We start from the raw sequence: 20,417 nt of genomic DNA, 5'->3' as shown, positions 1-20,417 counted from the left end.
GTGCCTTTGCGTTGTGCTGACTTTCTGGCTTTGAGAGTCCTGTGAGGGGAATCTGCTTCAGAGAGCTCAGAGAGCTGCCAGTGCCGGATCCTTACCAATCTGCTTGGTCCTGTAATCAAACTTGTTAAAGCAGTAAGATCAGATGAAAACCTTAAGAACTAACCCTGGGTGCCACAAGGGTAAATGGAACCTTAATCAGCACATCGTAAATTCTATGGCCTTTATCTTGGTCAAGAGTCAAAAGTCAGACATGCAGACATTGCCTGAACTAGAGATAAATCCTTTCTGATCCAGCTGCAGACCAACTCTATCTGCACTTTTGAATTTACCATGACTATTCTCCTTTGTGTGATGTAGTATGGTACTACTTTCTTTGACAGTATCCCTGATGATAGAATAAGTGGTAAACACAAACAGAAACAGTGCAGTTGTGTGCACTACTCAGTTATATGGTAGCTATCCCATTAGCCTCTCCTTTAAAAAGGTATCTTTCAAAATACTTTTTAATAAATGAAGAAGTCGACTTTAACATACTGGTGTATCTATTTTATTTTGTTCTTTTTTTAACTATAGGCTTTTTATTCTTTTCATTTTTTTCCTCTTTTATCTCCCTATTCATTCTTTCCTTTCTCTCTCTCTCTCGATATATATATAGAGATATATATAGATGTATACATAATATATATATTTATATAGATATATACATATGCATTATATATATTTATATAGATATATACAATATATATATGCTTGTATCCAAATAGTTTACAGTAATTATAATGATAAAGTATTTTGTCTTGTTTCGGTTTTGCCTTATAAATGGTTTTTCTCAGGTTAAGAGAATTTCAATCAGGTTCTTAATTTTTATACTAAATGAATGATAAATTTTGTTGAACTATACTGTTTTTCCTCTTTATTAATGTCATGAATTACATTAAACATATTTAATATTTATACTAAACACATTCTTAGAATAAACCACAATTTTTCATTAAAAATTTTATTTGTATTATTGGACTTGTGGTAATATTTTATTTTTCTTAGTCTGTTACAATTTTTCTTTTTTATATTGTATATTTTACATTGTACTAATCTTGTTTGTGGTTAAAAGCTATACTAGCCTTGTAATATGAGTTAGGGTATCTTCATTTTTTAAAGATTTTTAAAAAATTTTTTGTATACTGGAATTTTCTGTTTCTTGAATGATTGGTAGAACTGTGTTATGAAACTTCTTAGGTTTTGTGTTTTCTCTATGAAAAAGTTTGAAGAATGATGCAATTCCTTTAATACTTATAGTATAATTTTGGCTCCTGTTTCTTCTTAATTTTGTTTTGGTGAGGTATGTGCTGCTAGAGCTACACCAGATGAGTAAATACTTATGAATAAACTTACAGTAGAAAAATGCAAACCTTATGTTAGAAAAACTTTAAAACAATCTTAAATGAGACAAATTATATTTTTGATGCATGGAAAGATACTCCCCTTTTTAAAAACTGACTCAATATCATAAAATGTCATTTTGAAAATAAATTTATAATTTTAACAGAATTGCAATTTTTAAAAAAGTTTTTTATATTAAGACAAGTTAATGCTAAAGTTCACAGAGAAAGGTAAACTTGCAAGAAAACTTAAATAATAAAAAAAGAAAAGCTCTGGCAGAGAAAAGATGGCGGCGAAGTAGAGAGACGTGGAGTGCATCCCTCTCCACAGATGCATTGGGAATGCACGGAAGGACGCAGTCATTCCCACAGAGAACCACCTGAACACCAGCAGATGGACTCGGACACCAGAAAGGGCTGCGGGGAGCCCGACATAGCCGGTAGGGAGGCATCTACGACGGCTCAAAGAGGGTGAAGCGGCGGAGCTGTGGCATACGGGAGGCAGTGAGAAACATACGGAGGGTCTGCAGCGCAGCTCAGCGTTCCCGGACCCAGACATCGATCCATGGCTGAACGGAGGGTCTGGGAGCGGGAGCGTGGGAACCGGAGAGCTGGTTCAGGGTGAGAAACATTGTTGCCGGTAGGGTGACGGACCGAGAGGACAGGAGGGAGGAGGTCCGCGGAGAGGAGTGCCCATTCCTGAGAGCTGCCCGGCCATGATGGCGGCTGGAGGCTGCAGGCTCACGGGCGGGGGGGAGGAGCCGCGCGAGTAGCCTCTCCCTCTCTTTCAGCTCCTCTGCAACAGGCAGTGGAGAGACGCCCTGTGGGCCACCTAAGGCGATCAGGGATAACAAGCACCCTCAGGCACTCGGGCGGGGCTAGATTAAAACCCCTTGCAACGCCAGCAGCAGGGAGGCTGCCTAGAGAAATAAAAAAAAACAACAGCATCAAAAAGAAAAAAACCCCGAGAGAGGCCCAACTCTAAGACTTTCTGTTTATGCCTGAGCCACCAGCGCCCTCTGCAACAGGCACCTCCAAGCCTGACTGAAGCAACAGTGCGCCACTGCTCACTCACTCCCAGGAGAAGGAGCCACTATTGTACCCTCTCCCTCCCCACACACCGTTGCTTACAGACGAACAATAAAGGAACCTCTGCTGGTCACAGAATAATGCAAAAAAAACCCAAGGCAAGGAGAAGGACACTTACAGCTGAGACGCTAAGGAAACAGAAATAGTAGTATCAATACCTATTGAACTGGTCCATTCTGGGATCAGTTCTGGATTTTTTTTTTTTTCTTCTTTCTCTCTCTCTCTCTTTTTTTTTTTTCTTTTTTTTTTTGATTTATTAAATACGATCTTAGCCCTAAGGGATCTACAAGTTTTATAACATAATTTTTTAAGGATATTTTGTATTCTTTTTTTTTTTTTTTTTTTTTTGCCTTTTTATATACTTCTATATCTAGCTAAGTTTTTGGTAGTACGGAAAAAATATCTCTCATACTTTCCTTTCATCCCTATCTTTTATACATTTCTATTCCTTTCTTTTTATTTGCATGTTTCCAACCACATTACGCTCTTCTGTTCCCCTTTCTTCCAGCCATTTTAAGTTTATTTTATCTTAACATACTTATAAGTAACACTAGCAGTCTGCTCAGACTCCTTGCTCTATTCTCCAGATGACGCACTGCCTTGGTATTTAATATTAGGCTTTTGTCTTTATCTTAGTTCTTAGTACAGTTGTCTAATTACATTCTGAGAATCTCCATTCTCTCTGGTGGTACTCCAGCTCTTTTCTATATTTGATCCTAGCTTACAAAATCTCCCTGGATTGATGTTTGTATGTGTAGGGTGTTATTTGTTGTTTGTTTGCTTTTGCTTTTGTCTCTGATTTGTTCTGTTTCAGTTGTCAGTTTCTGCTGGGTTTCTCTTTGAATATCTGATAGCATACTGGGGTTCTGTCAGGTCTTTCTAGAGCCTTATATCCTAAGGGATTCAGTAATTGTGTGTCTTATACATGTATGTGTTTCCTAGACTTAATATTCGTTTAATCCAATACTTGGACATTAGTCTGAGGCTTGGACAGTCTTCTATAAACACCTCTATCACCAGGACAAACAACCCCAAAAGTCTGGACAACCATGAGGAAACAAAGAAACACCATGCAGGCAAAGGAGCAGGAAAAAAACCCACAAGACCAAATAAATGAGGAGGAAATAGGAAAAATGCCTGAAAAAGAATTTAGAGTAATGATAGTAAAAATGATACAAAATCTCGATAACAAAATGGAGAAAGTACAAGAAACAGTTCATAAGAACTCAGAAAAACAAACAGCAATGGATAACAAAATAACTGAAATTAAAAATACTCCAGATGTTATAACCAGCAGAATGACTGAGGCAGAAGAATGAATAAGTGAGTTGGAAGATAGAATGGGGGAAATAACTGCCACAGAGCAGGAAAAAGAAAAAAGAATAAAAAGATTAGAAGACAGTCTCAGAGACCTCAGTGATTACCTTAAACGTACCAACATTGGAATTATAGGCATCCCAGAAGAAGAAGAAAACAAGAAAGGGTCTGAGAAAATATTTGAAGAGGTTATAGAGGAAAACTTCCCCAACATGGGAAAGGAAATAATTCACCAAGTCCAAGAAGCACATAGAGTCCCATACAGAATAAACCCAAGGAGAAATACACCAAGACACGTATTAATCAAACTAACGACAATTAAACACAAAGAAAAAATATTAAAAGCAGTAAGAGAAAAGCAACAAACAACATATAAGGGAAAACCCATAAGGATAACAGCTGACCTTTCTACAGAAACTCTGCAGGCCAGAAGGGAATGGCAGGATATACTGAAAGTCCTGAAAGAGAGAAACCTACAGCCAAGAATGCTCTACCCAGCAAGAATCTCATTCAGATTTGAGGGAGAAATCAAAAGCTTTCCAGACAAGCAAAAGTGAAGAGAATTCAGCACCACCAAACCAGCCTTACAACAAGTGCTAAAGGAACTTCTCTAAGTAGGAAACACAAGAAAAGGAAAACACCTACAAATACAAACCCCAAACAATGAAGAAAATGGTCATTGGAACACACATGTCAATAATCACTTTAAATGTCAATGGATTAAATGCTCCAACCAAAAGACACAGACTGGCTGAATGGATCCAAAAACAAGACCCTTCTATATGCTGCCTACAAGAAACCCACTTCAGACCAAGGGATACATATAGACTGAAAGGAAAGGGATGGAAAAAGATATTCCATGCAAATGGAAGTCAAAAGAAAGCTGGAGTAGCAATACTCATATCAGACAAATTAGACTTGAAAGTAAAGACTATTAAAAGCGACAAGGAAGGACACTACATAATGATCAAGGGATCCATTCAAGAAGAACATATCACAATGGTAAATATCTATGCCCCCAATATAGGAGCACCTCAATACATAAGGCAAATGCTAACAGCTATAAAAGGGGACATCGACAGTAACACAATAATAGTGGGAGACTTGAACACCCCACTTACATCAATGGACAGATCATCCAAACAGAAAATAAATAAAGACACACAAGCTTTAAATGACACATTAGACCATCTTGACTTCATTGATATTTATAGGACATTCCATCCAAAAACGACAGACTACACTTTCTTCTCAAGCGCACACGGAACATTTTCCAGGATAGATCACATCTTGGGTCAGAAATCAAACCTCAGCAAATTCAAGAAAATTGAAATCATATCAAGCATCTTCTCAGACCACAACGCCATGAGACTAGATATCAATTACAGGAAAAAAATTGCAAAAAATACAAACACATAGAGGCTAAACAATTTACTGCTAAACAACCAAGGAATCACTAAAGAAATCAAAGAGGAAATCAAAAAGTATCTAGAAACAAATGACAATGAAAACACAACAACCCAAAACCTATGGGATGCAGCAAAAGCAGTTCTAAGAGGGAAGTTTATAGCAATACAGTCCTACCTTAAGAAGCAAGAAAATGATCGAATAAACAACCTAACCTTACACCTAAAACAACTAGAGAAAGAAGAACAAAGAAACCCCAAAGTGAGCAGAAGGAAAGAAATCATAAAGATCAGAGCAGAAATAAATGAAAAAGAAAGGAAAGAAACCATAAGAAAAATAAATAAAACTAAAAGCTGGTTCTTTGAGAAGATTAACCAAATTGATAAACCATTAGCCAGACTCATCAAGAAAAAAAGGGAGAAGATGCAAATCAACAGAATTAGAAATGAAAAAGGAGAAGTAACAACGGACACCTCAGAAATACAAAAGATCATGAGAGACTACTACAAGCAACTATATGCCAATCAATTGGATAACCTGGAAGAAATGGATACATTCTTAGAAAAATACAATCTTCCAAGACTGAACCAGGAAGAAATAGAAACCATGAACAGACCAATCACAAGTACAGAAATTGAGGCAGTGATTAAAAATCTCCCAACACACAAAAGCCCAGGACCAGATGGGTTCACAGGCGATTTCTATCAAACATTTCGAGAAGAGTTGACACCTATCCTTCTCAAACTCTTCCAAAATATTGCAGAAGGCGGAGCACTCCCAAACTCATTCTACGAGGCTACCATCACCCTGATACCAAAACCAGGCAAAGATGTCACAAAAAAAGAAAACTACAGACCAATATCACTGATGAATATAGATGCAAAAATCCTCAACAAAATACTAGCCAACAGAGTCCAACAGCACATTGAAAAAATCATACACCATGATCAAGTGGGGTTTATCCCTGGGATGCAAGGATTCTTCAATATATGCAAATCAATCAACGTGATACATCATATCAACAAATTGAAGGATAAAAACTATATGATCATTTCAATAGATGCAGAAAAAGCTTTTGACAAAGTTCAACATCCATTTATGATAAAAGCTCTCCAGAAAATGGGCATAGAAGGAAATTACCTCAACATCATAAAAGCCATGTATGAAAAACCAGAAGCCAACATCGTTCTCAATGGGGAAAAACTGGAAGAATTCCCTCTAAGAACAGGAACAAGACAAGGGTGTCCACTCTCACCACTATTATTCAACATAGTTTTGGAAGTTTTAGCCATAGCGATCAGAGAAGAAAAAGAAATAAAAGGAATCCAAATTGGAAAAGAAGAAGTAAAATTGTCACTCTTTGCAGATGACATGATATTATATATAGAAAACCCTAAAGACTCTACCAGAAAACTGCTAGCACTCATTGATGAGTTTAGTAAAGTAGCAGGATACAAAACTAATGCACAGAAATCTCTTGCATTCCTATACACGAACAACGGAAGAGCAGAAAGAGAAATGAAGGAAACTCTCCCATTCACCATTGCAACCAAAAGAATCAAATACCTAGGAATAAACCTGCCTAAGGAGGCAAAAGATCTGTATGCAGAAAACTTTAAGACATTGATGAAAGAAATCAAAGATGACACAAACAGATGGAGGGACATACAATGTTCCTGGATTGGAAGAATCAACATCGTGAAAATGTCTGTACTACCCAAAGCAATTTACAGATTCAATGCAATCCCGATCAAATTACCAATGGCATTTTTCACAGAACTAGAGCAAGAAATCTTACGATTTGTATGGAAACGCAAAAGACCCCGAATAGCCAAAGCAATCTTGAGAAGGAAAAATGGAGTTGGTGGAATAAGGCTTCCTGACTTCAAACTATACTACAAGACCATAGTGATCAAGACAGTATGGTACTGGCACAAAAATAGAAAGGATGATCAATGGAATAGAACAGAGAACGCAGAAGTAAGCCCAAACACATATGGGCACCTTATCTTTGACAAAGGAGGCACGAGTATACAATGGAAAAAAGACAGCCTCTTCAATAAGTGGTGCTGGGAAAATTGGACAGCAGCATGTAAAAGAATGAAATTAGAACACTTCCTAACACCATACACAAAAATAAACTCCAAATGGATTAAAGACCTACATGTAAGGCCAGACACTATAAAACTCCTAGAGGAAAACATAGGCAGAACACTCTATGACATACATCAAAGCAACATCCTTTTTGACCCACCTCCTAGAATCAGGGAAATAAAATCAAGAATAAACAAATGGGACCTCATGAAACTTCAAAGCTTTTGCACAGCAAAAGAAACCATAAACAAGACTAAAAGGCAACCCTCAGAATGGGAAAAAATAGTTGCCTATGAAACAACAGACAAAGGATTAACCTCCAAAATATACAAGCTGCTCATGAAGCTTCATACCAAAAAAGCAAATAACCCAATCCACAAATGGGCAGAAGACCTAAATAGACATTTCTCCAAAGAAGACATACAGATGGCCAACAAACACATGAAAAGATGCTCAACATCACTAATCATCAGAGAAATGCAAGTCAAAGCCACAATGAGGTATCACCTCACACCAATCAGAATGGCCATCATCACAAAGTCTGGAAACCACAAATGTTGGAGAGGGTGTGTGTGGAGAAAAGGGAACTCTCTTGCACTGTTGGTGGGACTGTAAGTTGGTACAGCCACTATGGAAAACAATTTGGAGGTTCCTTAAAAAACTACAAATAGAACTACCATATGATCCAGTAATCCCACTCCTGGGCATATACCCAAAGAAAACCATAATCCCAAAAGAAACTTGTACCATAATGTTTATTGCAGCACTATTTCCAATAGCCAGGACATGGAAGCAACCTAAATGCCCATCAACAAATGAATTGATACAGAAGATGTGGCATATATATATACAATGGAATATTACTCAGCTATAAAAAGGGATGAGATGGAGCTATATGTAATGAGGTGGATAGAACTACAGTCTGTCATGCAGAGTGAAGTAAGTCAGAAAGAGAGAGACAAATATTGTATGCTAACTCACATATACGGAATCTAAAAATGGTACTGATGAACTCAGTGACAAGAACAAGGATGCAGATACAGAGAATGGACTGGAGAACTTGACGTATGGGAGGGGGCGGGGAGTGAAGGGGAAACAGACGAAGTGAGAGAGTAGCACAGACATATATATACTACCAACTGTAAAATAGTCCGTGGGAAGTTGTTGTATAACAAAGGGAGTCCAACTCGAGGATGGAAGATGCCTTAGAGGACTGGGGCAGGGAGGGTAGGGGGGACTCGAGGGGGGGGGAGTCTAGGAAGGGAGGGAATACGGGGATATGTGTATAAAAACAGATGATTGAACCTGGTGTACCCCCAAAAAAATAAAAAAAAAAAAAAAAAGGAAAAGCCCTAATGACAAACTAGGCCTTCCACATCAGACATTAAAATATATTATAATTAAAATAGTACTGGCCCATGAACTGATAAGCAGAGCATTGGAGAGGGATAGACACTGCAGAAATACACCCAAGTACAAGATATTATTTAGTGTATGTAAAGTGAGCATCTCAAGCCAACTTGAAAAAGATGCCTACTTAATAAATACTGCTCTGACAATCAATACGCCTTTTATGAAAACCTAAAATTAGGTCCATACTTTAAACCATATAAAATAATATACTTCAAATTGATCAGTGATCTAAATGCAAAATGAATAAATTAATAAATCACATAAGCCATGGGGGCGGAGGGGGATCGTTGAATTTCTTTACAACCTATATTTAGGAATAGATTTTCTAATTATAGTTCAAAATTCATATAAATTAATATTGATAAATTTGACTACAGAATAGAAAAATGTTTGCATGGCAGCAAATACCATAAACAAAATGAAAGACAAATGACACACTAGGGAAAAAAATGCCTACAACCTACATAATGAATATATGACTAATATTCCAAGTGTATATAGAATTCATTTAAAAATCAGAGATATGAATGAGAACCTGAAAGAAAAATGGGTTAAACATGTGAGTAGAAGACTCACAAGAAAAGATATTAAAGTGATTCTTAAACCCATAAAAAGATATTAAACATCACTCATACCTGGAGAAATGCTTATTAAAAATACGTCGAGATACCATTTCTCACTTATTAAATTTGTAAAAGTTTAAAAATATGAAAACACAGTTGGTAAGGCTGTGGGGAAGCAGGCACTCTCAAAGTGTGCTGGTAAAATAACCACTTTGGACGGGAATTTTTGATACTTAACAAAACTACATATGCATTTCCTCTTTGGCTAATCCCACCTCTAGGAAGTTACCTTGGAGATACACATTCAACAATACAGAAATATATGTACACAATGTTATTTCTTGCAACACTGTTTTGTTGTTGTAAAATATTAGAAGCAACTTAGAAATCCACATGTAGGAAAGCGGTTAAAAAGACATAAATATATTATGCAGGTTGTGAAAGACCTAGGAAAATCTCTGTGAACTGATAGGTAGTAATTTCCACTACATATCATTAGGTAAAAATAGCAAAGCATCAAAGATTATCTATAAAATGTAACCATGTAAGAAAAAAGGGAATGTAAAGTATATATGAAAATACTAATTTGTACAATAAAGCTACAAGAAAGACAATGCAGAAACCGAAAATATTGGTAAACTATAGGGTATATGTGAATGGTGCAAAGTATGGAGAATGGCAATAGGCAGTGGATACAGTGAAAGTAACACTCTATGACTATAACTTTTTATAAGTTTGAGCTTCAGAACCATGCTACCATTTGTATATCCAAGATCTATAGATAAAATCAACAAGGGTAGAGAAATAACCCAAATTTCAGTGCAAACCCAAACATACAATGAAAACAAACCAAAAAGAATTCAACTATTTCAAATAAATGGAGAGACTAAAGCATCTCTTAAATCTATCATTTTTGACAAGTAAACTATCAGTCAAAACAAAAGAAGTGTACATAAATATTGAACTCTAGTTAGTAAATTTGTTTCTGTTTTTCACAATGGTATGAGTTAGTAATTCTGAAACCATATGGAATATATTCTAGTTTGGAGTAGGTAAGTAAACATACAGTGAATAAGGAAACTATTTTTTACTGTTGTGAAAAGATTTCAAGTTTTAAAAAAGGGGAAGACCATGATCAGCTGTGGCTTTGGACTGGAATTGGTGGTACTGATATAAACTCATGGAAGGAGAAAAGTGACCATTTTGAAATACATACAGAGCTTTCTGCTCTTTTTAAAAAATCCTTCCCTCGATGTAAAATATTTTCCAGTACCTAACCAGCTGGTGTTTTAACAATGCCTAACTAACCTGGGAGATGGGAAAGACACAACTCCAGTCCTGTTAGACTTCAATATGGGGAAAGGAAACATTCAACTCAGTCTCACTTAAAGACTGAGATCCAATCATAGGAGTGTATGTTGCTTCCCCTCATCCCACACCTTACTACCACATCAATAGAGCCCCTGTAATAACAGGAGATTACAGCTAAAGTAATAGAGAGCCTCAAATTCTATCTAAGGAATCTCTAGGGAAACCCAAGGACATGACACAGGAGACAAAGCAAGGACAAGAGGAAAGTTTAGCCTCTGATACCAGTGTTACAGCAAACAATAAACAAACACAACTAATTCCTAGCTAAACATGAAACCTCATGATAAAGACCTATCTATTTTACTTTCTTTTACCCAATACATCATGTCTATATTTCAATAAAAATTACACCACATACTGAAGAGCAAAAATACAGTATAAAGAGATAAACCAAGCCTTAGAATCAAATCCAGAAGTGGCAAGTTTTGGAATTATGAGATCAGAAGTTTATAAATAATTGAGAAGTTTCCAAAATTAATGACAGACACCCAGATCACATATCCAGAAGCTCAGAGAATACAAAGTAAGTTAAATACCAAAAATCTACACCTAGAAGTCATATTTACAATACAAACCCTGAAAGAGAAAAAGGAAATCTTGAAGGAAGCCAGAGGGGGTGAAAAAAACACCTACCTAGAGAAAAACAAGAATAAGAATTACATCTGAATTATCTTCAGAAACCATGCAAGCAAAATGAGATTGGAGTGAAATATTGGGTTGAAATAGAAAAAAAATCACCAATTAGAATTCTGTGTCCTGGAAATTATCCTTCAAAAAGGCAGGAGAAATAAAAAATATTTCTCAGGCAATCAAAAATTGAGGGAATGTGTTTCCAGTAGTCTTCCCTTGCAAGAAATATTGACAGATGTTCTTCAGAGAGAAAGAAATGGTATGGGTCAGAAACTCAGATCTACATAAAGAAAGGAGAAGTATTCAGGAAGAAATAAATGAAGGTAAAATAAACTATTTTACCTTTCTTATTCTTAACTGGTCCAACAGATAACAGCTTATTCAAAATAATAACATCAATGGTGTTAATTATTGGTAATTGTAGTTTATGAATAAGTGAAATGAATGACAGTAATGTCATAAGGGACAGAGTGGTAGAATTAAAAATACTCTGTCATAAGGTACTTGTGCTGTGAAGCTATGTAGTGTTATTTTAAATGTACTTGTATTTTTTGTAAATGTATGTTGCAAACTTGAGTGTCCACTAAAAAAATAAATTAAGAGAAGTATAACTAATATGCTAATATAGAAAAGAAAATGAAATCACATTAAAAAAACTCAAAGTCAGAGAAGGCAGAAAAAGAGTGGAAGACGAAACAAAGAACGATATTTCGTGAGTGTTGAAGGAATTAATGTTCATTTATCTGCTGTTCATACAAAGAATTCCACAGAGGGAATTCTCTCATAAGGAAGATAAAACAGAAACAAGAGTTTACTCCCTAATAAATTTGTCCAAGGACTGTAAAGGGAATTTCAACCATGGGACTATAACAAAACTTGTACACGGTCCTCCGCATTCCTGGGTATTTGCTGTCCCTTAGGGTAGCAGTCTTATTCATTGCTTCTCCTCATTACAGTTCCTAACTGCACAATATCTAACCATTAGAAATGTATTTGAGTGCATTAAATGTAGCTGCATTAAATCTTCTCTACTCACAGTTAGGAATATTTCTGTTTAATATGACTAATCATTATATCCCCAAATCAGAAAATGTGAATTTCTCAAATAAAGAGTGATAGAAAAAATGGATGCTTTCCCAAGCAAGTAATAGTTTGGACAATTTATTATATCCAATAGGCAGTTGAAAGAAGGAGCTATCTAATTGCTTTTGCTCACCTGGGAAATAAATGAGCCTCATAATTTTTAACTGTTTACCTGTTTATTGTTTTCTTCAGGGGGACTTAATTCACATCCATTTCCTTTTAATAACTGCTTGTTTCTTAGCCACGGCAAAGGAAGTGTCTCACAATCATTTCAAAGCCAGGTTTAAATGAACGCATCGACATTTATCAGAGTTGACATTAATAGTTTCCTGTTATTAATACTGCCTCATAATAAGAGATTTAGAACATAATCACTCATTTGCTTTGAGAAAAAAAATAAACACCTCATTGTTCCACCTCTCTAGCCATGCCTTGATTACAATTTATTTTTTTTAATTGGAAGATTTTCCAAGTTGGTAATGTTGTCATCCATAGGTCACTTTAAAGCAAATAGATTAAACATATCAAACATACTTATTATATTTAATAATAATTACAGGTAGCAAATTAATTCATAGACTTCCCAAGAGTTGAGCAGAATTACTTCATTCTATTGTGATCAAGCTAGAAATAGTCTGTTGAATTAATTTTTCAGGAGAAAATCTAAAGCCATCAATGGGCATGAAATACAGGAAAAACAAGAAAAGAATAACAGAGAAAATTAGAGCAGTCTTCAAAGGGTATATCCAGCTCAGATCAGCTGGAGGACAATTTCATGAGAAAGTTATATCTCTAAGTTACAGGGAAGAAAGGAACAAAGGATAAGTGTTAATTCACAAAACCTATTAAAATGCTAGTCGTGATAATTGTAATTATGCTTACTGTGACAAAGAAGTAAGAAAAATGACAATACAAAAGAATAACGTGGAAGCTGAACTTTAAACATTAATTAGAAAAGTTATGACTTTTATCACTGCAAATAGATATACAATGATAGCTTTCTGTTGCTTTAATTTGCGTCTCTGATTTTGAATGAGTTTAAGCATCTCTCTATAGGGTTGTTAGCTGCTGATGTTTTCTGTTCCTTAAATTACTTTATTTTCTATTGATGATGCTAACTTTTTCTTGATGATTTGCTAGTTTCCTTGTATGCCTAGAAAATAATTCTTCATTGGTTCTAAACATTGCCATAACCTTCTTCAAGTCTGTCATGTCTCTATTAACTTTATCCATGGCAGTCTTCACTGAATAGAAATCTTTAATGTTGTGTACTCAAATTCATCAATTTTTACCTTATGTTCTGTGATTTCTAAGTTTTAAGTCATTTGCCATGCCTGGGAGATGAAGATAGTCTCTTACATTTTTCCTCTGCTCTGTTTTAATTATTTTTCATTTAATTCTTTTTTCTATCTTGAGTCCATCTTTTTGTTGAGGTCTTTTTACTTTTCTACATAAAGTGAGACAGCGTCCCAATTTTACAGTCTGAACTTTTCCAATTAGTCTGTGATTCTATCTTTGTATATACTGTGGGATGGGTATCTGAGCATGCTCACATGTGCGTAGTGGTCTGGTTTTCTTCGTGTGTTTATGTTGTAATGATATTTTTCTTCTTTCATCGCTATGATTTTCTAGAGTGTTGTTACTAAGTTAAAATTTGTTAAAATTTATTTTGTGAATCTTTATTCTTTCGCTTTGCATTTTATTACAGGTTTACTAAATCCCTCAAAAAATCAACTGGAATTTTGATTTATAGGTTATGGAATTGCAGATTAAATATTAATTTGGTATTTTATTCCACTAAATTATCTAATGCATTCTTTATAAGAAGTTTTAAAGTTTTATTAAGATAGTATTAATTTTTTCCTGATTAATCATCATAGCACTTAAAGTTTTTATTGTTGCTGAAATGGTATATGTTTTTTAAGTTTTATGGATGGTTATAGTTGCCAAAACATTCTTTGATTTTTTGGTAGGTTGGTTTTATATCAGAAGACATTGTGGAACTCTTATTCATTTAAATAGACTGTCAACAGCTCTGTTGATTTTTGAGGTATATGACTGACCATAGCATACATAAATTATGGTATTTTTACCTTTTATTTTGAATACTGACATCTCATTTTTTATCTTTCCTCAAAGAAATAGCCAAAAATTCTGATATTATGTTAAAGAGTAATGGTAATAGTAATTGTGGACATCTCTCTTTATAGTCAAAGTTTAAAAAATTTTTTGATTTTTGGTAAAATATGATGTTTGCTTGAGGATATTGTTGTTTAAAAGTGGCCTTCTTCAGGGACTTCCCTGGTGGCGCAGTGGTTAAGAATCCTCCTGCCAATGCAGGGGACAAGGGTTTGATCCCTGGTCAGGGAAGAGCCCACATACTGAGGAGCAACCAAGCCCATGCACCAGAACTACTAAGCCTGCTCTCCAGAGCCCACAAGCTGCAACTACTGAGCCCATGTGCCACAACTACTGAAGCCCACATGCCTAGAGCCTGTGCTCCGCAACTAAGAGTAGCCCCCTTTCGCCGCAACTAGAGAAAGCCTGCGTGCAGCAATGAATACCCAACACAGCCAATTAATTAATTAATTAATTAAAAAACCTGGCCAGCTTCTAGGAGTTCCATTTTATTTCCAGTAGCTAAGAGTTTTTCTTCATTAAATCATAAATAGGTATTGAATGTTATCAAATGCTTTTTTTCTGCATATATATGAATAGCCATTTCATGTTCCTCCTTTAGTTTAGTAATTTGGTATGGAACAAAAATAAGTTACCTGATGTTGGATCATTAATAAATTCTGAGAATAAATTTCTTGTTATTATGACATATAATTTTTTATATTTATTGGATTTGATTAGCTATTATTTATATTTTGCATCATCTTTTGTAAATGAAATGAGTAAATTGCCTCTTTTTCTTGTATTGTCTTCCTGATTTTGGAATCCAGATCCTATTAAGTGTATAAAGTGATCTATGTGGTAAGCAGAATGTCACACCCCCTTCCTTCCTCCCTCCCTCCCTCCCATCTTCCCTTTCTCCCTTCCTTCCCCCTTCCTTCTTGAATTGTACTTTTGAGTGACAATACCACCCTAGACTCATACAAGTAGAGTCTCTGCCTTAGGCTAATGCTTCAGGAGCCCCAACATTTTGGAATATCTTATTCAAAACATTCTAAATCCCATGTTCTAGTGCAAGGATCATATGGGACTGCAGTGCAACCTGGGCAGGACCATCTGGGTCTTAGAGCACCATCCCAGGCAGGGACTCTGTGGTGTGAGCTGTCACTTCTCCCCTTTGCGGACCTCTTTAAATCTATGTTCATATGTACAAGGTTGACAGCCCCAAGGAGCTTCAAGACTTTTGCAGATGGGGCCACTTGGGGATCCCTTTGCTGGTTCTGTTTCCAGAAGGGCAGCTTGGATAACAGATCATATCTGCTAGTTGGTTTGATATTTCTTTCTCCTGAATGGGATATTGAGTCACCAGAATGATGCTGACATACTCACTTTGGACAAGGTTGAATTTGAGTGTCTGGGATACCTGCAACCCACTGTCAGCCCTTGGGCTTGAGCCTCCAGTGTGGACCTATGAACCAGCTCCTACTCAACTGAGTTCAATCGTAGTGCTGTCTTTGGCTACAGAACCTGAGGGCAATGAGGTGGAAGCAGGTATTCTTTTTCCCGTACATCACCACTTGATGGTACCCAGAGGTAGTCACCACATTTCTTCAGCAAGCTCCACACACTCACCAGGAATTGTGCCTATTTCTTCCAAGGGCTTTCAAGCCCTGCTCCACAATGCTAATGCCCTTCTAATTAATGTCTTTTTTTTTTTACCTTTGATTGACATGGTAATGTTGTGCTCTTTCAGGTCAGTTTTAAGCAATGCATAAGGGGGAATAGCTATTTCATGCTCGAATAGGACTTAACTGATCTTGCTCTGCCCCTGGGTCCCTTATCTACCCTCCCAGCTGATGGTGGCATGTGGAGGGCAGGAGTAAAAACCACAAAAATAGGATAGGAAGATGTTTTGTTCTGTGTTTACACTATAAAATTGTGAATGATAAATTTAACATGACCAGAAAATGAATTTTGATTCACATTTTTCTCCATGAATCTTGATCCACATTGTTCTCCATACTTTAGTTGAGATTTGCATTTTTAATCACCTTCCAAGCATGGTATCAGTCTTTCACAGTCATTGGAGGCCAGCATTCATGGGCCTCATGTGTATGATGCAGTGTCTTGAGGAGTAATGTGCCCAGCATTAAATAAGCGGTGTTGGAGAACTGCAGAGACAAGAATAACTAAGCTGGTTTAATACCAACAGGTTCCAAAGAGCCAGGACGTGGCCAGTTATGCCAGCGTGATTACCCTTTATTCATGGAAAAGATATAAAACTAGCCAAGAATGATACATTTGAAATAAAGAAGGAAGAACTGTTTCCTGGAGGTGAATAGGAAGAGATGCTCCCTAGAGACTATGAAGCATCTCATGTGCACTTAGTGAAAATAAACAATTAGGTACGTACCTCTTCTTCTCCCCTTTTCCTAATCTTCAGGAATAAACCATTGAATCTTACATGGAGCCAGGAATTTCATAATACATTTTCAAATCAAGTTGTTTGTATAGAGAAGCCCATCCCCACAAAATATTTGCCCAGGGCCCTGCACATGAAAAGGGCAGTCCTGCTGGAGGGTGATGGAGATTGTTTTCCTCTGAACTGAAAAAGCATTATCATAACTGGAAGCTTGTATTATACATCTCTTAAGTCTAATTATTTCAGTAATAAAAATGTCATTAAAATTAACTCCAAATAACTGTCATTGCATTCAGAAAATATTTTTCCTTAGATTTAAAGTTTTTTTTAAATACAGTTTAATGCATATTTCAGGAAACTGTGAATGTGCAATCATAATATTAATATTTACAGAGACTACTTACCTTCAAATTATACAAAGTTATGGAGGAGATTGTACTGTATTTGGTATACTACAGGTATAAGAATGATTCAATTAATTATTTATAGGTACTAATTATGTAGTAACATAGACCTATAGTCATTATAAGATTTATTTTCAATTTCAAATACAAATTAATAATTGATATTATGCAATGGCATTTATTATTTCAGTTTTGAAAACTTTACCTTATTTGTCTTTTGATAAATACTGTCCTTGATATTTTATTAAAGACATCTCTAGAGGTGTTATAATATCAAAAGAGATGAAAATTTTATTTTCCTTAGTTTTTTTTTCAAGATGGGAGAAGGATAGGACTTCCCAGGTGGTGCAGTGGTTAAGAATCCTCCTGCCAGTGCAGGGGACACGGGTTTGATCCCTGGTCTGGGAAGATCCCACATGCCTCAGAGCAACTAAGCCTGTGCACCACAACTACTGAGCCCATGCTCCTAGAGCCCGTGCTCTGCAACAAGAGAAGCCACCCTAATGAGAAGTGAATGCACCACAACAAAGTGTAGCCCTCGCTCGCCGTAACTAGAGAAAGCCCGCGTGCAGCAATGAAACTCCAACACAGCCAAAAATATAAATAAATAAATAAATTTATAAAAAAGTAAAAAATAAATAAAACATAATAGCAGGGATTTAAAGAAAAAAAAAGATGGAATAAGGATAGAAGAGAAATTGGCTTTCAAAAAAATATAAAATGAATAACAGATTCCAAGTAACACTTGGATTCTAAACACTTCTTTTACCTATTTGAGAAGAAAATATAAATGTGATTCACTTTGGTTCTTTACAAATAATTTTGAATTAGTTGATAGCAAAATGATTTCCTTTTTGGTGATGATTTTTGTTTAGTTTTGTTTTTCTTGTTTCTAAAGTTTCTAAACTTAATCTAAAACAGTTTCTAAAGCTAATCACAGGTAAATTCAAGGCAAATGCACTCCAGAATTTATTCAAGAATTGTCAAAATTGCTGACTTTTTCATCTCAAAAACAAAGTGGAATTACTTTTGTGTGTTTTCCTTGCAACTTTTTATTCACCAACAAAAAAATCAAAAGAGTACAATAGAACCATTCTTTTCTATTTACTGACACATTTACAAAGGCAATTCACCCCAGGTGTGTGTAATGATCTATTCAAAGCATAGATAAATGCAGATGAAGTGCAGACTCCTCTAGAGAAAAGACTGAAAATTTGATCTCCGGGAAAGGCAGAGCAAACAAATAGATGATGGTCTGAAAGATGGTCATAAATAAAGGAATTCAAATCATAGGCTGTCAAATCGTTATTTTCACAAGTTTCAGAGGCAGAAATTGTCAGACTCAGAAGAAAATATGTTAAAATATTGCTATTTATATATAAATAAGGACTTCTCTGATCTTGAAAAAATATAAAGTCTAGTAATAAGGGATGCATATTGTAATTTATACTAGGAATAATTATTATATGAAGTATTATAAAATAGTAACTCAATTATTATCTGAAAATATTAAAACATATCTTCTTTGGGTGAGTGGATCATATATACATATAACTTATATAGATATGTAATTACAATGCTGTGTTTTTCAGTATTTCCTAGATGAAAAGCTATATTATACTGGAATTCACAAGATGGATTGGCAAGCAATCACACTCATTTTCAAGATCAATATTTCCCTTTTTTCTAGTTGTATTTCACTCTTCCTTGACTTATTTATATTCTTAATCGTGATTTTCACCACTTCTTCCTAAAATACATAGGTACTTTCATATTACTTCAGAATTTATTCTTTCATCTTTAAACTTCACATAGTTTCTGTGTTTCTGCTGGTCACATTAAGCCCTGCCTGGCCTTTCATGCCTGATTGATTCTAAGACATTTCATTATTAATTTAATCATAATAATGGTTTTATTCTTTTGGAATTAACTATATGCCAAGCAATCTTTTGAGTGCTTTAGGTATTCATTTCATCATCACAATTTGTCTATTAGATATATACTTTTCACTCCCAGTTACAGATTAGGACATTAAAGCCCAAAGAAACTAAGTCTATCGTCCAAGATTGCACAGCTCGTAGTGGAGATGCCAGGATTCAGACCCAGACAATCTGTTTCCAGGACTCATGGCTTTAACTATAATTGGCACACTGGTCCAGAGAGGTGTCAGGTCTTCTGCTGGCTAATAACCAAGGGGGTTTTTAGTTCTTAGGTGAGGATTCACCCAAGATTTAATCTCTGATATTAAGTAAAGTCACATGGGGTACAGATGGAATCTTTCCAGGGATAGTAGAGGTATTTTCCCCATGATGATAAGCATAAGACTTACATTTCTCTTGTATATAAATAATTACAGTATGTACAGGCTTAATGCAGTCTGTCTTTTTCTTGTATATGCTGCACAGAGTGCCAAAGGAAGCTATGAGTAATGTCCTAGAATTGTAATATTAAATGCCAATTTCCCAAGGCAACATTAAAGCCTGGAGAGAACTTTAGATGTTGGATGGGCCTCTTACTCATGGAAGAACACGTAGGATTGAACAAAACGTCAATTGTGCACTAACATTAGAAACTCCCTCGAACCCACCTCAATATTGAATGTCTTTCAAATATATCCAGGAATTGGGTAACTTTAAGGGAAATTAGCTATCTGGATTTTCTACTTTATAAAATTAGGACAAAAGAAAATCATTTTGACAATGCAATATTTTAACAAAAACAGGGTGGGGAAAACTCATCTAAAGAAAACTATTTCTTTTACCCTGGTAAAAAGATTATGAATAAGTAGGTTAAGATGATTCTGATACAAATGGTCTGAGACCACACATTTGAAAACAGTGTCCTAGAAATGTTTTCACCCATCTCACTTCATTTGATTTTCTTAATAATTCTTGGGAAGGGCCAAATAATTTCCTATCTTATATATGAATATCACTTTCAGAAAATTTACCATAATCTTATAATATAGGATAAGAATTGAGATAAGAATTAGAAGCTAGAACTAATACATTGCCCAATTATTGTATAGCTACAGCCTACCAAACCAAGTATTTGGGCAACTTCCAGGTAAATACCTGCTTTTTTATTTAACAATCTATGTTTTAGTATTATAAAATATTTTATAAAT

The sequence above is a fragment of the Hippopotamus amphibius genome, chromosome 6 (assembly GCF_030028045.1).
Source record: "Hippopotamus amphibius kiboko isolate mHipAmp2 chromosome 6, mHipAmp2.hap2, whole genome shotgun sequence".
NCBI classification, from domain to species: Eukaryota; Metazoa; Chordata; class Mammalia; order Artiodactyla; family Hippopotamidae; genus Hippopotamus; species Hippopotamus amphibius.
The sequence above is the reverse complement of the archived record's forward strand: the minus strand, read 5'-3'. Positions refer to the sequence as shown.